Source organism: Bombina bombina, chromosome 1 (assembly GCF_027579735.1).
Source record: "Bombina bombina isolate aBomBom1 chromosome 1, aBomBom1.pri, whole genome shotgun sequence".
NCBI classification, from domain to species: Eukaryota; Metazoa; Chordata; class Amphibia; order Anura; family Bombinatoridae; genus Bombina; species Bombina bombina.
Window position 1 is genome coordinate 134,557,894 of NC_069499.1, and position 24,426 is coordinate 134,582,319.

At 38.4% G+C, this 24,426-nt stretch overlaps 1 protein-coding gene across 2 annotated transcripts in view; it reads left to right on the forward strand.

Annotated features, from left to right (window-relative positions):
* TXNDC16 (thioredoxin domain containing 16) overlaps positions 1-24,426 on the forward strand; it is a 381,032-nt gene that overhangs the window by 21,136 nt on the left and 335,470 nt on the right. The window lies entirely within an intron of this gene.

The following is a 24,426-nucleotide window of genomic DNA, read 5'->3' on the forward strand; positions in this document are numbered from 1 at the left end:
ACAAGATGCAGGAACAACCTATCGCGCCTTGGGAGTAAAGCTCTTAAGTAACTAAGTAAAAACAAAGACATCATTTTTCGTGAGGCTGATAAAGGTGGAGCTGTTGTGCTTTTCAATTATGAGTATTACCAACAGGAAGTGTTGTCTCAGTTACAGGATACTAACACCTATAGACAACTGCCAGGTGACCCCATATGGACCTTCAAAAGACAGGTGGATGTATCTTTGCAGAATGCTCTATAGGAAGGTCAGATTGATGCACAATTGATGGCATTTCTAACGGTACAGTTTCCCAGGACGCCAGTGTTTTATACACTGCCCAAGGTGCACAAACATGCCACACGACCACCTGGGAGACTGATAGTATCGGCTATTGGATCGCTGATACAACCCATCGCTATGTATTTTGATTCTATATTACAACCTATTGTACGGAATATGCCATCGTTCCTTTTGGAATCTATGTCCCTGATTAAGGAATTGAATAATATGAGGGAGCTCAAAGGAACAGAATATCTGGTCACATTGGATGTGGTTAGCCTTTATACGGTGATTCCACACAACCAGGGCCTGGAGGCTGTACGTAACCATCTATGTAGATATCCCTATGTTGGACCAGACATGGAATGGATTCTGGAGCTCCTCCAGTTCTGCTTAATGATGAACTACTTCCAATTTGAGACCCTTTTTTATCTGCAATTACTCGGGGCGGCGATGGGGTCAAGTATGGCCTCATCGCATGCCAATATCTACATGGCAGAATTCGAACAATACCATACTCGGTTGTTTCAACATCCCAGTATCTCATTCTTCCATCGATACATAGACTACCTTCTTGTGATATGGGATGGATCATTAATGGAGTTACAACTATGGTTCCAACAATTGAATAAGGTTCTCCCTAATCTTCAATTTAAAATACAATACAGTACAGAAACGCTCGATTTCCTGTACCTAAGAATTTACAAGCAAGGTAACAGGCTATGTACAACCTTATTCCGCAAGGAAACCGACAGGAATTCATTATTACAGGCCACCAGTTGCCATCCACCAGCCCTCAAAATGGCACTACCCGTTTCCCAATTCAAGCGGGTAGTACGTAATAATAGTGATCCAGTACAGGCCAAACATCAACTGACGGAAATGAAGATGAGGTTCCTCCAACGAGGGTATCGGGAAGAGGAGATTGACAAACATCTAAAGAAGTTCTGGGATGTAACACAGGAGGACGCACTCCAGACTAATGCACAAAGGCCATTGAAAAGTAGAATGTCCTATTTAACCACCTATACCACGGACAAGAAGGACCTCCCAACAACTATAAGAAAGAACTGGAACATTGTAAATACAGATACTACTCTTCCGTTCACGGAGATGGGTCCACCTAGAGTGAGTTATAGGAGATCTCGATCAATCAGACACTCTGGTGAAGGTGGATCCGATCGACGGCTACAAGAAGAGCACTTGGATTAATCCCCCTGAAAATCCCACGTGTAATGGAATGAACAATACCAAGTCATTTGTACATCCTCATTCAAATAAGAAATACACAATTAAGCACAGGGTTACATGCATCACAGAATATATTGTATATTTATTGCATTGCCCCTGTGGTTTATTCTATGTAGGAAAGACAGTGGATACGCTACGTACCCATATGGCCAATCATCGTGCTGCTATTAGGCTGGCGATTCCTTAAAGGGAATCAGAACAGACAGTTGCAAGGCATTTTGCGATGACTGGCCATACGGCTGCTGATCTTAGATACATCATTATAGATCATGTGCCTAGATCCAACAGAGGGGGAGACAGAGCCAAACTACTCTTACAGAAGGAATCAAAGTGGATTTTCACTTTAAATACATTGGCTCCTAAGGGTTTGAACACCTACCTAGATTGGCACTGTTTCCTCTAACGTTGTGTGTTGTATAACAAATGACTCAGATAGTAAAACAATTTACAATGTGAGGATACTTAGTGATTGGGATTTATGACATAAGGTCTACTAGATAATAATATGTATAACAAAGATCTATGCTGACTGTGTAAATAATGCTGACATTGTATAGACGCTAATGTTTTTTGCCCATGTGTTTTGCATATGCTTATGCTGTTTTCTGTTCCATTCTGTAGGGTAGCGACTTCCGGTTGCTATGGCGACCGGCGGACCTGCGCAGTATTACGTGCAGGACGCACGGGGCACTTCCGGTTGCTCGCTGGTGATGGTGGCGGGTAATGTATAAACAGTATTGCTTGTGGTTTGTATTGTAACGGTCTGAGGACGGGGCTAACGACCCCGAAACGTCACTAACTATTTGATGTATTAAATAATACAATATTTGTAAGACCTGGCGAGTGCGTTTCTTTATGCTGATATATATATATATATATATATATATATATGTGTATATATATATATATATACTGTATATATATATATATATACTGTATATATATATTGTCCAAAAAAAACTTCAGATATATGTAGAAATATGTATTTATGAATAAATGGAACATATTCTGTTATATGAAGAACATTGGAATTTGAAATATTAATATTTTCATGGGGGGCATGCACTATTGTGCAGTATCTCAGCTGGAGTCTCAAATTACAACTAATCCATTCATTTTGTTCTTATTAAAACTTTTTAAAACAGATTTAGGTAGGAACATTTCCTCATTTCTAGGCTATCGTTTCTAATTCTCATGGTGATTTGGCGCCTGGTATTTGTCCTTTTCTGTGTGTCGTTTACTTACAGTATTATTCTAAGGCTAATCTTTGCTTTGAATTCTTCACTATGTCTTGCATGTATTTTCTTTTTAACGTCCCTTTTAAGGAGATTTATGATCCACATTAATTGATTGAATTAATGGAGAAACTATCTGTGGAGACATCATCTAAATAGAGACATCTAGATGTTCTTATGACCTCTTAAAGGGACAGTCAAGTCCCAAAAAAACTTTCATGTTTCAAATAGGGCATGTAATTTTAACCCGTTCGTGACCAGACCACTTTTCCATTTTTTGACCGTTTGGGACCAGGGCTATTTTTACATTTCTGCTGTGTTTGTGTTTAGCTGTAATTCTCCTCGTACTCATTTACTGTACCCACACATATTATATACCGTTTTTCTCGCCATTAAATGGACATTCTAAAGATACCATTATTTTCATCATATCTTATAATTTACTTTAAATATAAAATATGATGGGGAAAAATGGAAAAAAACACACTTTTTTCTAACTTTGATCCCTAAAATGTGTTACACATCTATAACTACCATAAAACACCCATGCTAAATAGTTTCTAAATGTTGTCCTGAATTTAGAAATAACCAATGTTTACATGTTCTTTGCTTTTTTGCAAGTTATAGGGCAATAAGTACAAGTAGCACAAATTAGTGATAGTTACATTGTAACATTGATATCGGTCAGGAATCCCTGAATAACCCTTCACATGTATATATATTTTAAAAGAAGTTAACGGAAGGTATTAAACTTGGGGTATTTTGACTCTTTTCATGCAACCATTTTACCACCAATCTATGCCAAATTTTTTTTAAAAAAAAAAGTGGTGATTTTTTGACAAAATAGCAATTTAAGAATACATTTACTGAGAACGTTAAGGGTTACTGCCAAATAACACCCCGATATGTTTTCAGCAACATCTCCTGAGTACAGTGATACCACCCATGTATAGGTGTTTTGGGTTATCTGGGGGCTAAAAGACCTTATTTTTAGGGGGCGCATTCCAGTTTTCCAACATGGGATTTTCACATCTGTCATCATGCACCCATGTCCTATTTGGGACATTTGTGAAGCCGGCCAATGTAATTTACCCCCATCAAACCATATATTTCTGAAAAGTAGACACCCTAGGGTATTTGAAATGCTGGTATTTTAACACTTTCCATGCACTAATTCAAACACCAGTCTTTGTCAAACTATTGGGCAGTCATTTTTTTGTGTTATTTTTGACACACATTGTAAGTTAGGCATGGATTCTCAATTCCTGTTATGTGTTCTGACAAAAAACACCACAAATATCTGTTCAACAACATCTCCTTAGTACAGTTATACCACCTATGCATAGGTTTGTTACCTTGTTTGGGGGGTGCAATGCCAAACTTCTGACATGTGTTTGGGATTTATTTTTCACATTTAACATATCTTCTTTGCCTATCGTCTTTTTGGGGGCCTTTTTACATACCCCAATTTATTTACTTACCATGAATGTGCATATATTTGAAAAGTTGAAACCCCAAGGTATTGTATATGGAGTGCTTTGATGCCTTTGATGCAACCGTTTTAGCCCAAAAAAATGGAGAAATTGTATGGTGGTAATTTTTCAATTTTACACACACATTGCTTTTTGACTATGATTTAGGGGGGCTTGTTGTAAGTTATTGCAAGAAAACACTCCAGGTTGTTTTCTGCAAGACCTCCTGAGTACACCTATGCCCCCATGCATAGGTTTGGCAGGATTTTGGGAAGGTTCAGTTACAATTGTATGACTTGTAATTTGAGTTGAAAGTGAGAGTATTTCTTCTGATAGGCCTATCTTTAGTTCGGGGGCCTATTGCATAACCCAGTTTTATTTATTGCCATGAAAGTGTATATATTTGAAATGTTCACACCCCAAGGTATTGTATATGGAGTGCTTTGATGCCTTTGATGCAACAGTTTTAGCCAAAAAAATTGGAGAAAGTGTATGGTGGTAATTTTTCAATTTTCATTTTTACACACACGTTGCTTTTTGACTATGATTTAGAAGAGCTTGTTTTAAGTTATTGCAAGAAAACACTCCAGGTTGCTTTCTGCAAGACCCCCTGAGTACACCCATGCCCCTCATGCATAGGTTTGACAGGGGTTTTGGTAAAATACAGCACCAATTTTAGAACTTATAAAAAAATAGAACAGTGAAATGTAAAAAACTGGCACAGTAAAAGTACAAAAACAAACAAACTCAGTAACAGTAAACATAACCAACCCCCCCAGTGTGTGATACCGTTTAAAGCAGTCCCCGGGCTGTCCAGGGCAATCAGGACAGTAAAAGGTGGTGTCCCTTTCTCTGCCCCCTCTTGGTACAGAGTCTTTTTTTTTTTTTTTAGGTTTCTGCTTTGCGGCAGTAGGGGGGATTTCTAAAATAAAATGAGTAGCCCCAACTCTGCTCTCTCCCATCACTATCCATGGAGCAGATGCATCTTGGTACAGAATCCCCGAAATGATCTGGAGCTAAAACTGTAAAAAAGTCAGTTTCATTCCGAGGTTTGCTTTTTTGAACAACAAAAAAGTGTTGTGGGTTGCAATCTGCATTAAGTTAATTGCAACCTTTTTGTACCAGGCCGTTGTCCTCTGCATAATTAGGTAGAGCTGCAGCAGCTGATCTGCCAGATCAACCCCACCCATATACCAGTTATTAGCCTTTATGCACACTGGCTTAGGGTTGCCATCTGCCCCGGTATCACCTGGGACAGCCCCGGAAATCAGGAGGAATGTCCCGGACTCCCGCGGTGAGGGGCAGCTGATCCAGCAACTGTAAGAAACCATCCCAGCGACGCCCTTCTCAGGGCAACATTCAGGCTTCACCACTTCCGCATCTGTAACTTTCAGCCATGTAGCGCTGCAATTAAAAATAATAGAGGTGTATGAAGAGCAGAGCTTCCATTATTGTGGTTTGTCTGGGCAATCTGTCAAACTCTACTGACTTCTGGTCCGAAATGTGGGCGTATCCCGTCACTTCCTTGTTTTGAAAAGTTGTAACTGGGTGTGCGGTGCTCCTGGATGGCCCGAGGAGGCAATGAGCTCCGAGTAGTCAGACAGAGGGTGATACCCCACCGTGTACTATGATTTCTCCGACGGAACCCCGGCTACGTTATCCGCTGCATGTTCTTGTCTGTAATAATGATTTCCGTGCGTTGGAAAGGGAGCTAGAGGGAAAGGTAAGAGCTGGTGCCACTCCTAGTCTGTGTGTAAGGGCCATATGATGTAGGAGCCAGAGAATTGACTGTGTTTACACAAACATCAAGGCTATAAGTGGCTTTGTCTCTACGCAACTGAGATGAACAAACCTGCAAAAGCGCTGTCAGATAACATTATCTCACAGGTATCTATCGCTATTATTAAACTAATATCTGTATTGGGAGGTAAAGGTTGGTATACTAAACATTATTTAAGGATACATAGAACGCTGTTAGGTGAATCTTGATTAGAATTTAAGGGTGAGGCTTACACACCAAGGCCATAAATATCTCTGTAGTATTGAGATTATGAAGCCACCAGATATTAATAATAAGAGTTGTTATATATGTACCCAATAAAAAAGGAAAGATGAACAAGCAAGACAGTACCCTATTAAAGTGAACAATGCTAAATTGAATAATTCCTTAAATGTAAATACTAGCCTAATTCGTTTATATAATATTATCCTGTTACAGATCCAAATATCATCTGATCCTTTACTTTCAGGTTTAAAAATAGTGTACCCCTGTTCTTGTTTCCTCTGTCTTTTGTTAGATGTGCATAAACTATAGCTAGATTATAAAGCTCAGTTTGTGTGGTTTACCACTTAGTAGCAGGGCTGCTGTTTTTCCTAGACACTTCGAAATAATAGCACAATTGACTGGGGTAGTTCTGGATGACCTCGACAAAAATAGTATTTGGGGATTTATGCATGAATAAACTGTAAAATGCAGTAAGAATGTGCTCCATAAATTTAAATATTCATACATATATATATATATATATATATATATATATATATATATATACACATACACAGGTGGCCCTCGGTTTACGACGGTTCAATTTGCGCCGTTTCAGAATAACGCCCTTTTTTTTTGCTATTGAAAAGCATTGGCTGCTATTGAAAGCATTAGCGCATGCATACATTAAAATAGCCAGTAGGTGGAGCTGTCCGCTTGTGTTGCAGCAAGCACATGCAAAGAAAAGCAAGCCAGACATGATAAATGGATCAGCTTTCAAAGGAACAAGATCTAGCAGCCACTTCCTTAGCTGCAGACTCAATGCATAGAACTGTTTGCAGAAAAAGGCAAGTAAAAAACGTTTTTGTTCATTAAACTTAGTTTGATGATGATACAGTCTGTTGTGTGATTAAACACAGGCAGGCTGAAATCAGTGTATAACCAGACCTGGAGCCGTTTTTAAAGGAACAAGATCTAGCAGCCACTTCCCTTAGCTGCAGAAAAATGCAAGTAAAAAAACGTTTTTCTTCATTAAACTTAGTTTGATAATGATACAGTCTGTTGTGTGATTATTTTGTTTTTGTACATTAAACTTAGATTGATGATGATACAGTCTGTGTTTGTGTGATAATTTTATTAGGTGCGTTTTAGCAAATGTTTTTGTTTATTAAACTTAGTTTGATGATGACACAATCTATTTTATTAGGTTTATAATGCTGTTTAGCATTTCAAAGCTTTAAAAATAATGTATTAGGTGTTACTTATGACAATTTTGAGAGGGGCCTGGAACCTATCTCCCTCACTTCCCATTGACTTACATTATAAACTAGGTTTCAATTTACAACGGTTTCGATTTTCTGGAACCTAACCCTGGCGTTAACTGAGGGCTACCTGTGTGTATGTATATATATATATATATATATATATATATATATCTATATATCTATATGTATGTAAATTTGATTTAACGAGAAGCCACGTCCTGAGACACACCCTCTCCACCCCCATTTAAAAAGTGTCCAGGAATCTTCTGGGCGAAAGGTTGCAACCCTAACTGACTTCCTTATGCTTTCAGCTCTGCCACGTACAGAGACCTCCACAGTCCTCTCATTGTGGATGGTGGTAAGAATCTACACATCCTTCTTGTCTCTGTACTTAAGTGCCAACAGTTCCTCTTGGCTCAGAGCTGAGGTCTCCCCCCTTTGTAGCCGAGTGCGTGCAAGTTGTCCTAGGAAACCTGCGCGGTCCTTTTTAATTGTACCACAAGCTACTGTTTCAAAGCAATACAGTAGCTTGAACAAAAGGACACTTGTATAAAAATGATAAAACTGAGCTAAATACAAGTGGTACCCCTTTGTTCATTAGGGGTAATATCAGGTCCCAGACAATCTTGCCAGTGGTTCCCATATGTTCTGGGCAACCTGGAGGGTCAAGGTGGCTATCCTTTCCCTCATACACCCGGAAAGGCCTGAATATACTCAGTCTCACCCTCACAGAGCTTATACACCTTTACTCCATATCTGGAGCGCTTGGAAGGAATATACTGCTTGAATCCCAGCCTTCCCTTATACTTCATCAGGGATTCATCCACACATATATTCCTTTCAGGTGTATACGCCTCTGCAAACCTGGCAGCAAAGTGGGTAATCAGTGGGCGAATTTTATACAGCCTGTCAAACTGGGGATGCTCCCTAGGGGGGCACAGTCTGTTGTTGCTGAAGTGCATAACATATAGAATCATTTCATACCTCTTCCTCGACATACTCTGGGAGAAAATGGGGGTAGAGCAAATGGGGCTACTTCTCCAGTAGGTGCGGATGGAGGTTTTTTTTTATGATGCCCATCAGCATAGTCGATGCCCTGAATTTTTTAAATGCTGGTACATCGATGGGGGCCCATTGCTGCTTTGCCAAAAAAAGTGTCAGGGTTTGCAGCACGGAACTGATGGGCATATAAATTAGTTTGGGCAACAATGTTCCCCAATACATCATCTCCCAGAAACACCTCCATAAACTGCTGGGGGCTAAATCCTGCCACATCCACATTGATGCCAGGATGCTCCCTAGGGGGGCACAGTCTGTTGTTGCTGAAGTGCATAACATGTAGAATCATTTCATACCTCTTCCTCGACATACTCTGGGAGAAAATGGGGGTAGAGCAAATGGGGCTACTTCTCCAGTAGGCGCGTATGGAGGTTTTTTTTATGATGCCCATCAGCATAGTCGATGCCCAGAATTTTTTAAATGCTGGTACATCGATGGGGGCCCATTGCTGCTTTGCCAAAAAAAGTGTCAGGGTTTGCAGCACGGAACTGATGGGCATATAAATTAGTTTGGGCAACAATGTTCCCCAATACATCATCTCCCAGAAACACCTCCATAAACTGCTGGGGGCTAAATCCTGCAACATCCACATTGATGCCAGGATTTGCTCTGAAGGTTGGGATATCTGTCCTCTGGAGATGAGGCATTACCCACCCTTCAGCAGCAATGGCAGCTGGAGCAACACGTCTCCTTCTGGCAGGGGGGTAGCAGCCACAGATACATCACTATCAGTTGAGACTGTATCTAATGATGTATCTCAGCATATGGCAGGGTCAAAATTGGGGTCCGAGTCCGACATAGAGGCGTCTGACTCTGACGCAAGGATGGCATATGCCTCCTCAGCACTATATGTTCTCTGTGACATGATTTATTTTTATCTGTCACAGAGAAAAAAAATTACTAAAAAAAAAACACAAAATTTAAATTAAAGGGACAGTCAACACAAAAATAGTTGTAACATATATTTATAAAGTTGCCCTAGATCGTTTTTTCCAAATATATGCCAGTTTTTAAAGATAATCTGTTTTCAAGTTAAATCACTCACTTTTCCCCCTGCTGCAGTTTTAAAATGTCTGTGTAGCTCCGCCCCTTTTTAATCATCTGTGACATCTATAACATCCTGTGTTCCTGTAATTGTTCTAAGTTACTCGTAACCCGTTTTTTGCGCATGCGCAATGCGCCTATTGTACTCTGGGCACTTTTTCACATGCTTATAGGTTGTTTTATGAAACATAATAAAACATTTTATATTACAGTCTCAAAGGTGTTTTGTGTCCCTTTGACTGTGATGCAATTTAGATTATTTATTATGTGGTTTCTAAGTGAACCTTCAGTTACATAATATATAAGTGGTTTAATGGAGAACCTGTGGCGCAAGTACTGGCTGTCACAGAGAACAGTGAGAACGCTCATTACTAGTCTGCATTCTAATAATTATTGTTAGCAGGAGACATTTTAAACATAAGATACAAAAAGACAATGTTCTTATGTATTGTAAGAGTTTTTATTGCGCCTATAATCCTGTGAAAAAGTGCCCAGAGTACAATAGGCACATTGAGCATGTGCAAAAAAGGGTTACGAGTAATTTAGAACAATTACAGGAACACAGGATTTTAATGATGTCACAGATGACAAAAAAGGGGCGGAGCTATACAGACATTTTAAAACGGCAGCAGTGGGAAAATTAAGTGATTTAACTTGAAAACTGATTATCTTTAAAAACATATATTTAGTAAAAACGATCTAGGGCAACTTTATAGATAAATGTTACAACTATTTTTGTGTTGACTGTCCCTTTAACTAAATGGCTCTGAAAAGAGCCTTTGGATCTCACAAAAAATTACTAAAAAATATGAACCCCTAAAAAATGCACAGAGCAAAAAAGTGCTTTTCTGCAAGAGCCAGTGATTTATAGTGATCACTGGCAAGCTTGGGTTTAATTACTAAAAAAAAAATCAATACTAAATTTAAATTAACTAAATGGCTCTGAAAAGAGCCTTTGGGTCTCACAAAAAGTTACTAAAAAAAAAATGAACCCCTAAAAAAATGCACAGAGCAAAAAAGTGCTTTTGTGCAAGAGCCAGTGATTTGTAGTGATCACTGGCTAGCTAGGGATTAATGGCTCTGAAAAGAACCTTTGGGTCTCACAATGTTTAAACTAATATAAGTTACTAAATCTCTCTCTCTCAACACAGATCTCTCCCACAAAAACGCAAGTGAGGAGAGGGAGGGAGATCCACACTAATCAGTGTCAATATTTACTAATATTGACATGATCAGACAAATGGGATATTTTATTATTATAAATTAAATTATAGAGCAAGCTCAGATTGGATGACCCCAGCGTGCACCTATGATGAGGCAGGCTAGGGACACCCCCAGAAGCCCCATGATGCACTGGGCATCGCCATCTTTGAAGCCACATGGGGGAGGGTGGCTATATGGGGCTATTTTGTTAAACCTTTATATATATATATATATATATATATATATATATATACTGTATGTGTGTGTGTGTATATATATATATATATATATATATATATATATATTTCTATATGTTATGTTGACCCACTGAGGCACTTAGCACACTTACAGAGCATCAGAAGCCTGCCCGATGGCTTCTGATGCTCTACCTGACTGCTGGGCTCCACGTTGAGTCAAACCGGAAGTGATCGCTCTGTGGGAACGATCAAAATGGAGCCTAGCAGTCAGGAACAGTATTGCAGGATGCCTCAACATCGAGGCATCACTGCAATACTGTTTGAGCGGCTTCTTGCGCTCAGATTGTCCTCTCCCTGCATTTATTACCCTCTATATTTTCCACAGTGTAGCGGTCCCACCCGCTCCCAGCGCCCCTGCACCTGATCCCGCCCCCTCTGTCGTATATCCGCCAGCAATGAATCGCCCACCCGCCTCCCTGCAATGGCTCCCACCAACGATCGGCATCATCGCTGGCCGATGCAGAGAGGGCCACAGAGTGGCCCTCTCTGCATCGTTGGTTAAAAAGGTATTGCAGTGATGCCTCAATATCGAGGCATCACTGCAATACCTTGAAAGCGGCTGGAAGCGATCACTTCCACCGCTGGAAACCCCAGAGGACGTGCCCGGTACGTCCTTGGTTGTTAAGGGTATTTTTTTGTAGAACGTTCTTGGCACGTCCTCGTTCGCGAAGGGGTTAAACAACTTTCCAATTTACTTTTATCACCCATTTTGCTTTGTTCTCTTGGTATTCTTAGTTGAAAGCTAAACCTAGGAAGGCTCATATGATAATTTCTAAGCCCTTGAAGGCCACCTCTTATCACATGCTTTTTATTTGCTTTTCACAAAAGGGGAGAGCTAGTTCATGTGAGCCATATTGATAACACTGTGATCACGCCTGTGGCTTGTGGCAGACACTGCACTAATTGGCTAAAATAAAAGTCAATAGATGTAAATAAAATGTCATGTGATCAAGGTGCGTTCAGAAGATGCTTAGATACAAGTTAATTACAGAGAGTTAAAAAGTGTATTAATATAACAGTGTTGGTTATGCAAAACTGGAGAATGGGTAAAGGGATTATCTTTCTTTTTAAACAACAAAAATTCTGGTGTTGACTGTCCCTTTAAGAAAGTTTGGGTATCTACTGTGAGTACCCCATAAAGGTACATGAAACCCAATTATTTTCTTTCATGAATCAGACTTAGCATACAATTATAAACATGTTTCTATTTTTCTTCTATTATCAAATTTGCTTTGTTCTTATAGTAGTATTTGTTGAAAAAATTCATAGGTAGGTAGCATGCACATGCCTGGACACTACATGGCAGGAAAAAGTGTTGCCATCTAGGGCTCTTGCAAAACTGCTGCCATATAGTGCTGTAGGCATGTGCACGCTCCTGAGCATATCTTCATGCACTTCAGACAAGGATACACAGAGAACAAAGAACATTTGGTAATAGAAGTAAAATTGAAAGTTGTTTAGAATTGTATGCTGTATCTGAATCATAAAATAATGTTTTGGGTTTTATGTCTCTTTTACTGATAGTTACAACAAACTAGGGATGCACTGAAATTTCGTCCGCAAGAGCGTTTCGGACGAAAATGTCATTTTCGGTTATTTAATTTTTTTGCCTGTTATTTTCGGTAAAATTATTATGTAGCATATTTCAAATTTAATTCTAGCCTAGAACTGCTGTTTGAGTTCATTACTTGACTTACTGTTTTGCATATAATAGTTTTCTAGGACTATACTTTATTTGTATAAATGTTAAATCTGATTCTGTTACAAAGAACTAAATAAAGAATAATACAGTATATTGTGTAGCATATTATTGTTTTCAAGATATTTTTGTCCAATGTAAGTGTTTTACTTTGAATAAAAGTGTGGTTATTTTATTTTATTGGCTTGCCGTTTTTTTCAATTCAGATTGATTCATTAAATAGTCTAAGGGCCCGATTTATCTTGTCAGCCCGACATCGATAAATGCCAACTGCATATTTGAAATGCTTGTGCAATACCGCCCCCTGCACATTCGTGGCCAATCAGCCACTAGCAGGGGGTGTCAATCATGATTGCTGTCCGCCACCTTAACTTGGCGGACAAGTTAAGGAGCAGTGGTCTTAAGATAAATCTACCCCTAAATATGCAAAAAAAATATTTGAAAATAATTTTAAGAAAAAAAAAGAAATTTTCAGCCAAGTGCATCCTGGATTTTTGGTTTCAGTCATCCAGAATTTCCATTTCGGTGCATCACTACAACAAACATTTTTACAAAAGCCAATAATTTTCAAGAGGTAGTGTGAAAATGGGTTACAAGCTTTTCTGTATGAATAGTCTCATGCAATGAACAAGTTTCATCTGAGAAATGTTCAGCACTTATGCAATCACTTTAGAATAGAGCATAGACTGTAGGTCTCTGCATCTGGACCCAGAGCAACAGCATTAGCTAATGAGCAAGTCTTAACCATTTATTAGCTAATTTTGGACCAAAAAAAAAAAAAATTATCGTTCTTGTGAGATTTGCTTTTTTTTTTTAAAATAAAGTTTTATTGCATTTTTCGAAAAGTAAACAAAATATTAGCAAATATGAAATAAAGATTAAGCTCTATTTAGACCCACATTTTTTTCTTTTATGATTCAGAGAGATCATGCATTTTTTTTTTTTTTTTTAGCATTTATTTATAACCAGCAACAAGTACAGGATCCATGATAACAAAAAACGAGAATTATTTCAGTTGTTAGACATATTATGTTAGCACCAGAGAAAAACAGAGAAAGAAAAACAATATCAAGCAAACATAAAATGCATATTACAAGTCATATACACAGTGAATTGACTGAATTATCTATCCATTAACTCATTACTCATTGTTGGGATTTTTTAATTATTTATAAAAGGGGGTAAGAAAAAAAAAAAAAAAAAAGAAAGAAAAGAAAACAAAAGGAAAAAGAAAAAAAAAAAAAAGGGGGAGGGGGGAAAAAAGGGGAAGGGGAAAGGGGGAGGGAAGATCCCGATTCTCTCTAACCCCCACCGCCTACCAAATACCAAGCAGAACCATCTCCGAGTTCTTAAATGGAGAGATCAAATAGTCAATGTCTCTCTCAGGGAGAATCTTAATGAACGGTGCCCATTTATCAAAGAATTTCCTTATATCTAGTTCGTTATCTATATTCGCATTTTTTTGTTCTAAAACACATTGTTTCTTTAAATGATTCCTAATTTCGGAGATGGATGGAATTGATCTCGATTTCCATTTTTTGCATATCAGGTATCTAGTAGCCAAAATAGACAAGTTTACTAGTTTCTCATTAGGCTGGCACCTATCTTCAAATTTTAGACATAGTATGACCTGGAACAGAGTCAAAGCTAATGATTCAATTTTCAGTTTATTCTTAAGCCAGTATTCTAGTTTGCTCCATAAGTTTCTCAGTCTAGGGCAGTGCCAGAACATATGAATTGGGTCTGCAGCCAAGTAAGAACATTTGGGGCATTTATTAAATTCCTGATTTCGGACTCTTAGGCCCCTTTCCGGAGTAAAGTATGCCCTGTGCAAAAGTTTTAGGTGTGCATCACGCCAGTTAGAAGATAGAGTCGTTTTTATTATTTTATTTACTGATGATTGGATAGTTTTCGGTTCAATGTTACTATGTGGAATTAAGGTATTCCAAGTCAGAGCCAGATTCTCCAGAATAGAAGTGCCTCTATTGAGGCCCAACATATAATAACAGGGAGCAATGGACATAGAGCTATTTTTAGTTATTACTAGCCAATTTTCCAATTTGCCCAAAGTCCAGCTCCATCCAATTTTATGGACAAGATCAACGACATAATGCCTTATCTGCAGATACGCAAAAAAGTCTTTGTTGGACAAATTAAATTCATTCCTCAGCTCTTCAAAGGACCTGACACACTTTCTATCCTGGTCAACTAAGTAAATAACCTTATCCAATCCTTTATTGTGCCATCTCTTAAAAACCAAAGAGTCTAGACCTGGTTGGAAATTCGGGTTTCTGATCAAAGGGAGGTATTTTGATGCTATACAGCTTATTGAGAGAGATTTGGTTAGCTTAGACCAAGCTTTAAGAGGGTTCAAGATAAATTTAAGTTCTTTAATGCTTAATGGAAGATCTCTAAGCTCCAAGTGCGCCAAAGCCACTGGTGAGTACGGTTCACATATGTTAAGTTCGAGTTCATTATTTAAAACATAATTCTTGGAGGATATCCAGTCCGCTACTATGCGAGCTAGGAAACATAAATTATAGGATCTTAAATTTTGTAGTGCTAGGCCTCCCAGCTCTCTTGGTACTGCCAGTTTAGAAAGGGCTATCTTGGATCTTTTCCCCTGCCAAATAAATTGCCTAATTGATGAATTCATTGATCGTACATCTTTTTCGAAAAGAATTACTGGGACATTCTGTAGAATGTAAAGAAGCTTTGGGAGAAGTACCATTTTAAATAGAGCTGACCGACCAGATATTGAAAGTGGTAAGTTTTGCCAGGCCTTAAGCCTTTCTTTTAAGTAAACAAGCATTGGAGTTATATTTGCTTTATATAGGTCCCTCAAATTAATTGGGATGTTGATTCCTAAGTATTTCATTGATTCCGTTACCAGTCTGAAGGGTAAGTCTAAGTTACTTCTAGTGTTTTTTCTAAGCCAGACTAACTCAGATTTTGTAGCATTTACTTTATACCCTGAGAAAGCACCAAAATGATCAGTGATTTTCAGAAGCCTTGGAATATTCTGAGCTGTATTGGAGAGGTAAACAAGTAAATCGTCTGCGTATAGACCGATTTTCATTTCATGATTTTGGATTTTAATACCCTCCACAGAGCTCCTAATCATAATTGCCAAGGGTTCTATGGCTACATCGAAAAGGAGCGGGGAGAGAGGACAGCCCTGGCGAGTGCCCCTATCCAATGCAATTGGAGAGGAAGTGTCATTGTTAATAATCAGGCGTGTATAAGAATGGTTATATAAATTCTCCACAAACTTAGGGAGATTGCCCTCAATCCCAAACTTTGATAGGGAGAAAATTATATGCTTATGGATTACTAAATCGAAGGCCTTTTCTGCGTCAATTGACAAAATGGCCAGGTCCGGGGAGTCCTCTCTCCCCTCCCCCCGTAGAGACAATCCTTGGATAAATTCCATGGTGACAAGTAATTCTCTAATTATTGCTGAAGAGTTGCGGTTATTGAGGAAGCCGGCTTGGTCCGGGTGGATCACTCTGGATAGAATAGACTGAAGCCTAGTTGCTAAAATTGAAGAAAGAATCTTGTAGTCCGAATTTAGCAGTGCGATTGGCCTATAAGACTCTTTACGTGTAGGGTCCTTCCCCTCTTTTAATATCAATGTAGTGAATGAAGACGAGAAAGAAGGCGTGACCTGTTTATTATTTATAAAGATATCATTGAACAAATTACCCAGATAAGGGACTATCTCTGATGATAAAATTTTATAGAACTCATTGGGTAATCCATCCGGCCCAGCCGCCTTGTTAAGGGAAAGTTTAATGATTGTTTTTTCAATTTCTTCCCTTGTGATAGGTGAATTAAGACTGTCAATTAATTCAGAAGTGGCCGTAGGAAATGTAATTTTACTCCAAAATTCATTCGCCTTCTCTATGTCAAACTCCTTGCCAGTGTAAAGTTCTTGAAAATATTGATGGAATATATTTGAGATTTCTTCAGGCTTAGATAGGTGTTCCCCATTATGCTGAATTTTGTCTATAGTAGGTTTTTTGTTCTCGTTCTTAATTAACTTAGCTAACATTTTACCAGACTTATTACCGAATCTATGCAATTTAGCTTGCAGTCTAAGCTCATTGTGAGTTTCCTGGGTTAGATAGAAAGTATCTCTTGCAGATTTGGCACGAATATATCTTGCCCAATTTAAGGGAAGTCTTTCAAGTAGATAAAGATTGTAAGAATTAATCACTGAGTTACATACTTCCTTCTCTCTTGCCTTCCTTCTCTTATTCAGTCTAGCAGAATATGCAGTAATTTCCCCTCTGAGGACTGCTTTAGCAGTTTCCCAGAAGATATCTGTGCGGTCTACATAGCTATTATTAAATTGAGCATATTCCTTAAATTTATTCCTAAGCCACTCTTTGAATTTCAGATCAGTGGATAAATAATAGGGAAAAAAGAATCGCGAAATCTTTGATTTCGGCTGAGCAAAGTTAAGCTCGAGAGAGATAGGCCCATGGTCTGACAAAAAAATTGGCATTAACTCTGTTCTTACCTTTGCAGAGCTTAGCCGATCATCGATTAAAAACAGATCAATCCTAGATAAAGATTTATGAGCCTTAGATAGACATGTAAAGTCCTGAGTATCAGGATTTTGAGATCTCCAAATATCTCGTAAAGCAAGGATTTGTTTAATCTTATTAATCATTTTAAAATCAAGGCTATCTTTCTTTTGTTTCAAGAGCTTAGTGTCTCTTCTGAGTCTGTCTAAAGGATATTGTGGAGCCATATTGAAATCCCCCCCCAGGATTAAATGGCCTTCACTGCTAAGAAGGAGCTTGGCCTGTAGTGAATCCCAAAAGTCAGGGTCAGTTTTATTCGGACCATAGACATTACAAATTGTATATTTTAACTGACCTACTTTCAGTTTGACCACAACATACCTCCCCCCAGGGTCGACCTCGGAATGTAAAATCTCCACTTGGACTCTTTTGCCTATAAGTATTGCGACCCCTTTTTTCTTTCCAGAACTTGGAGCCGCTAATACCTCCTTTACCCAGGATGATTTTAATTTTAGTGATTCCTCTAAATTTAAATGCGTTTCCTGTATAAGTCCAATATCAGCCTGGGCTTTCCGCAAATGTGTCAATATTGCCTTCTGTTTGATGGGGGACGATATTCCCCCTACATTCCAGGATACAATTTTAAGATTTTCTAGTTTTTGCGTCATATCTCTCTAATACGTATAGTGAGAAAAAGGTTAGGAGAGCGCGGGGGGGGGGGGGGGGTGGAGAGAACCGGGCGGGAGAGGAACCAGGAGCAAACGGGAAGAAAAAAAAAAAAAAAAAAAGGAAAAAAGCAAAAAAAAAAAAAAAGGGGATTCCTTATCATCAACCCTGAAGCTACCTTCGCCATACACCTGTCTTCCGAGATGTTAAAAAGGATAAACTAGATTTATGACTAGTATTTATGTGTCTAGGGTCTTAAAAAGATTTTCTGCAGTTTGGCCATCCTCAATTATATGTGTTGTCCCTTTTACTACCACTTTAAGTTTAGCAGGGTAAATCAAGGCCGCTCTATACCCTTGTTGAATGAATTTAGAACAAGTCGGGGCCAGCTCTTTTCTCTTTAAGGCTGTATCTGCCGAAAAATCTTGAAAAATCAAGATCCTATTATCCTCTATAGTGATTGGTTGATTTTTACGAAAATACTGCAGAAGTAGGTTTTTATCTTTATAATTGAGCAATCTTGCGATTACAGGTCTAGGTCTACCACTCTTGTTGCTATCCGAACGAGGAGCACCTATTCTGTGGGCTCTTTCCACTATAATCGGTGGGTATGTGGATGGGACTTTTAAAGCTTTAACGAGTGTGTCGGAAATGAAAGTATCAAGGTTTTCAAATTGATTGGTTTCAGGAAGTCCAATTATTCTTAGATTGTTCCGTCTGGAACGGTTTTCAAGATCCTCTAGCCTATCCATCATTTTTTGAAGATTTTTGGTTGAGGTCTCCGTTTTAGTACTATGTAGACTTACTTGATCTTCCAAATCCGAGACCCTCTGCTCTACTTCCTGCAGCCTATTCGAGAATTGCCTTACCTCTTGAGTTAAGGCGGAGATATCTTGTTTAATTTCAGATTTAAGTGTTTCAAATTTAGGAGAGAGTGCCTCTGCTATGGTAGTTACTAACATCTGCATGTTAAGATTTTCTGGCATTGCTGCGGGATTAGTAGGATTAATTTGGTGGTCAGTAACTGAATCCTGTGTGTTCTTGAGTTTCCTGTCCCTATGTCTCCCTGCCATATTAGGGGAGGGTGTTTTAAGAGAGTTCGAGAGAAATTTGTCCATGTACCACGTGATTGGGGGTGAAGGTGAAGAGGGAATTGTTTAATCAAACGTTCCTAGTAAGTAAGTGCAGTGGGAGAGAAAAAAAAAAAAAAAAGGGGGGGGGGGGAAGTGATTGTGAGTGTGACGTGTGATGATAGAGTTATTAATTTAGAGAAAGTGAGGTTGTGCCAGTGAAAAAAGAGTGGAAAACCTGTGTAATAGGGCACAAGGCCCAAAAAGTGCAAGAAGCTCAAGACCGGATATAATGTGAATTTATAAAAAATGATACAAGTATGTTAACTATAAATTATAGTTAAGTATATTTTTGTGAGAGTGCCTTTTCCCTTATTTGCTTTCTCCCCTTTCTTCCCCTCTTGTCTGCCCCTCCCTTCCTTCCCCCTCTTTTTAGAGGAGACCGCGGCGTATAATAAAGTGTAAGCTTGGAATATAGAAACCAGCAATTGCTCTTATCTCCTTAGTACAGTTTCTAGCAGGGTAGTTTTTACTCTATTCCAATCTCTCCTCCAACAGCTAATTAACAGTTCTGAATAACCTTATTGTAACCCTTGATACAGTTTCTTTTTACTTCAACTGGCCCCAAAGTGGACTTCTTACCCTAGTCGTGTCTTGTTAATGTTAACCCTTTGTGTTATCTAAGAATAGCAAACAGTCTTAATTTTATAAAAGAGAAATTAATTACTGCTACCTGGGAGACAGCAACCAAGAACTTCAAGAAACGATCTTTCGATCCTAGATTATTGTATATTTCTGACCAAGGAGGGTTAAGTAAGGAGCTATATCTTTAGTAGTTTAGACAGTTTTTCAAGAGTAAGATTTATGACCCAAATAAGTCTTACTGAATTTCCTCTCTCTTTTTCCCCCACTTTTCTTCCACCTTATTCTAATTCCCCACCCCCTCCCTCCCCAGTCTATTGTTGTAAATGAAAGAAAGCTTTTTAGGAAAGAATATGCAATTAAGTCCTCATATAGGGAACAACTTAGTATGATATAGACAAACTTTCAGACGGGCCTAAGATGGAAAATGAAGAGATAAATTCTCCCACAAGATTTATACAGTGGATATTGCAAAACAAGATATAATTGAGTATATATAGTCTATAACCAAACACTGTCTTTAAAAAATGAAAGCAAGTAGGTTCTAATCTACTAAACAGTTGGGATTCTAATATACAGTCTATTATTCTTAGGAAGCAAGGAAAAGAGGCTATGTCCTGTTCATTTAACCCCTAAATCAGTGATATAGATTTACTGCCCTTTCATGGGAAATAAGGGGGCTATTGAAGGGGCACTCAATTAAATTCTCCTGTGGAAAACATTGAAATAAACTAAAGACACTTCTTCAGGAGTCTCTAAGTATTACCTCAAATGCTCTGTATCTCTTTAGGTATAGCCATTTTGTAACCATTCATATGTTAATATATGTATCAATTTTAAGTCGGATTTAATGGCTTCTAAAAGAGAAGCAAGAATTCCTAAATAGAAGGCTCTTGGGCACTTACTTCTATCTGTTATTTATATAGAAAGTCTACAATTAGGTCCCTATACAAAAAACAACTTAGTATGGTATAGACAAAATTTCAACCAGGCCTAAGAAACAAAAAAAAAAAAAAAAAAAAAAAAAGGTTTTACTAGGGTACATATAATCTATAGCAAAACACCATCTTAAAAAAGTTGAGGCCAAATGGATTCCATCCTACTGACCAAGTTGAAATTCTAATATACAATCTAGTAGGAAAATGAAAGAAAAAGAGGCAATGACCTGTTAATTTAACCACTAATTCAGTAATACAAATTTTTACACCTCTTTCATCAGAGATAGGGGGGCTATATAAAAAAGCACACAATTAACTTCTTATAATGAGGGCAGTTAATACGTTAGAGGTGCTTCATCACAAGTCCCTAAGCGTTACATTAAGCCCTTTGTATGTCATTAGATATAACCATTTTGTAGCTATTCATGTGCTAAAAAAAAAAAAAACAAAGTGTCAATTTTAATTCGGCCTTAGTGACTTCTATAAGGGAAGCTAGAGTTTCAAATTATAGAACATCTGAGGCAATCACTTCAATCTATTATTTATACAGAAAGTCTCCGGAATTAGTTTTGTGAGAGAGCAATAACTTAAAAAACTTAAACAGGCAAAGCAGAAAAATAGTCAACCCTTATTACAAGCTTTTTTCTGATGTAAGCCAAACTATGGCAACATAACGAAATATAGCCCTTCTATTCTATAGTAAGTAATATTAGGTTAGCATTTTACTGCCAAGTAACGTAACAGTTTCTGTTTGTTTGTTTTTTTCTTTTGTCCCTATTCTTCCTTCCTTCTCTCTTCCCTTCCGTCCCCTCTCCTTTCTATAATAAATTGTAGGCAGCAGTTGTAATCCTTTGGCTCAGTTCTGAGACCTTACAAGACACGGTTCTTTTCTTTTTTTTTATTCATTCCTTTATCTCCCCTTATTATTGCCTTAATGTGAGAGAGTATATATCTCCGGCATTAACCATGAGTTTTGGAAAGTTCCTCCCTGTGCACTCTCCCGAGAATGATTCTCCCACTCACCTCCTCCTTCCCCACTTATCCGCTGCTACTCCTCCTGTTGATGCCTCTGCGGGGAGTCTTGCTTGCTATACTCAAGTAGTTAGGGAATCCCCCTCACCACTTCTCTTCGGCGTTCACAGCTCAGCCGCTAACCTCCCTCCTCTCATGCAGCACCGGTGGGAGAGGAGGGGGAAGGATCCATGCAGGGGTCCGTCAAACGGACCGGCGAACCAGGTCGCAAACCTCCGCTGCACACTCAAAGACAATCTCCCTTACCCCCTCTCACGCAGCACCGGTGGGAGAGGGGGAGGGGAGCACCAAAAGCTGGGTCGAGATCTTCACAATGTCCGGCGTCAGAACAAACTGCTCCTGTCAGCAAGTTGCGGTTCCACGACAGGAACTTTCAGCCAACACTAGAGGTGGGAAGGGAGAGACCGGTGAGGGGAAAAAAAAAAAAGTCCCAAGCACAGGTAAATAGTGCAGCTTTCGGGGAAACTCAGGAGGTGCCAGGTAACTTGCAGCTGTAAGCCGGATCCGTTTGTTTCTTGCCCTGTCTCCTTAGAATACTTTAAAAAGACAACAGCAGCCAGTATATTGGAACTTCAAGTAGTGGTTAAATGTATAGAGCCAAACAAATGTCCCTTTATAACGACATAAATACTGGGTGTGTTAGGCAGTTTATTTGCCTTCTCAACGGGATGAGGTGCCGCTGAGTAGGTTCCTGAGTGATAGTATTGACTGTCCTAATGCAAACTCCCAAACTTGGGAGAGGCGCGAGAATCACCGCCAGCAGAGATCATGCATTTTTAAACAACTTTAGGATTTACTTCTATTATCTAATTTGTTTTGTTCTCTTGGTATCTTTTGGTATCTTTTGTTAATAATACCTAGGTATGCTCAGAAGTTGCTGATTGGTGGCTGTACATAAATGCCTTATATTATTGGCTTACCCATGAATAAATTGATAAATTGGAAAGTTGTTGAAAATGGTTTGTTCTATATCTGAATCATGAAAGAGAAAAATTGGGTTTCATGTTACTTTAAAGGGACACTAAACCCAAAAAATGTCTTCCATGATTCAGGTAGAGAATACAATTTTAATTAACTTTCCAAGTTACTTCTATTATCTAATTTGCTTCATTCTTTAGATAATCTTTGTTGAAGAAATAGAAATGCACATGGGTGAGCCAATCACACAAGGCATCTATGTGCTTCTACCAATCAGCAGCTATTGATCATATCTAGATATGCTACTCAGCAAATAATATCAAGAGAATGAAGCAAATTAGATAATATAAGTAAATTAGAAAGTTGTTTAAAATTGCATGCTCTCACTAAATCATGAAAGAAAAAATGTGGGTTTCAGGTCCCTTTAAGTTTGAAAAAAAAATATTTAAGTTCTAACCATTTGACTAAGTAGATGCAATATACTCTTCCCACAAAAATGTATTGGAATGAGAGTCTTCCATACGTTTAACAACATAATAATGGTATTTCTCAAGAGACAACACAAGAGTTACAACCTCTCCAGTGGGTTCATTTTTGGGTACCAACTGCATAGTAATTTTATGTTCTTTTCTGTTATACCCAAAGAGGATGCGTACTTACTCCTGCCTAAACACCTGCTGCAATATGTTACAGTAGCTCTTCTTCCCATGATCTAACAGAAATTGGGAGATTATGGGAGTGAAATTTCAATAAGAACTTATATGTCATGGTCAAGACCCCTTTAATCGGTTGTTGACTGTTACATAGTGCATCAAATGGTGTCAGGGCTCTACAAACCATGTGCCTCTCAGGATGGTGAGATATAAAATGAGAAAGCTGCTGATATCTATATCAATCATTACACACAGTGCCATTCTTTCTCAGCTCAAAGTTCAGCTCGCAATTTCAATCTACCATCTGTCAGCAATGTATGGCAGGGGAGTCATTTATAGATAATTTTTGTACCGCTATAAGAGGCAAGTTGTGCAGTGAGAAAGGATAGATTGTGGAGATGGTATAGTTGAGACACTATTACTCCTAGTCACAAGTTTGTCCAGAATTTTATATGTTTCCATATTTGAGATTGAGCTGTTTTTTCCATTAATTTCTTTTTTATTGTAAAAGAAAAAAGAGACTTTTGGCCAGTTTATAAAAATAAAGTCTTCATCTTTTCATTTTATTCTTTCTGTAGTTTTCATCCCAGGAACGCCATTTTTAGTATACCACCCAGGATAGCAGCAGTCCCAATGAACCTGGATTCTGTTGCATTTGTAAATGTTACTGCCTGGTAATAAAAACAAAAAATCTGTATTGCCTTTTGTAGTTATTTTCAGGTAGTAAAGTTTACAAGTCCAGTAGAGTTTAGTTTATGATTTTTGCCAAGGTACGGGGGGGGTAGGATTTAAGATCCTGCAATTCAGTCTCCTACTGACCTATATGTATGTTAGACCCCAAACTTGAAATAAGCCCCTGATGACACCATGTGATCAACATAGAATCATATCCTGCCTCTTTCTCAAAAACCGGGCAACTCACGCCTGAAACAACTCATTTGAAAGTCGTCTCACACTTGCAAAGACCCTATGTTAGGTCATCATTCTTACTAGAGTAATAGTCTGGTATCGTCACTAGATTTTAGGTATCTTGGTTGGAAAGACATTTTGTAGTAGAGTGAAACAGGAGAAAAAACAAGATAAAGAAGTATATGAACAGGAAGTGATGCTTTGACAGGTGTAGTGTGAAATTTAAACAGAAGCCACTGAGGAAAGATACAGTGAGAGTGTGAAACAGACTGATGGAGTCCAGAGAGATAACTTAGAAAACAAAAAACTTAAAAAAACACAGTCATGATAGACATA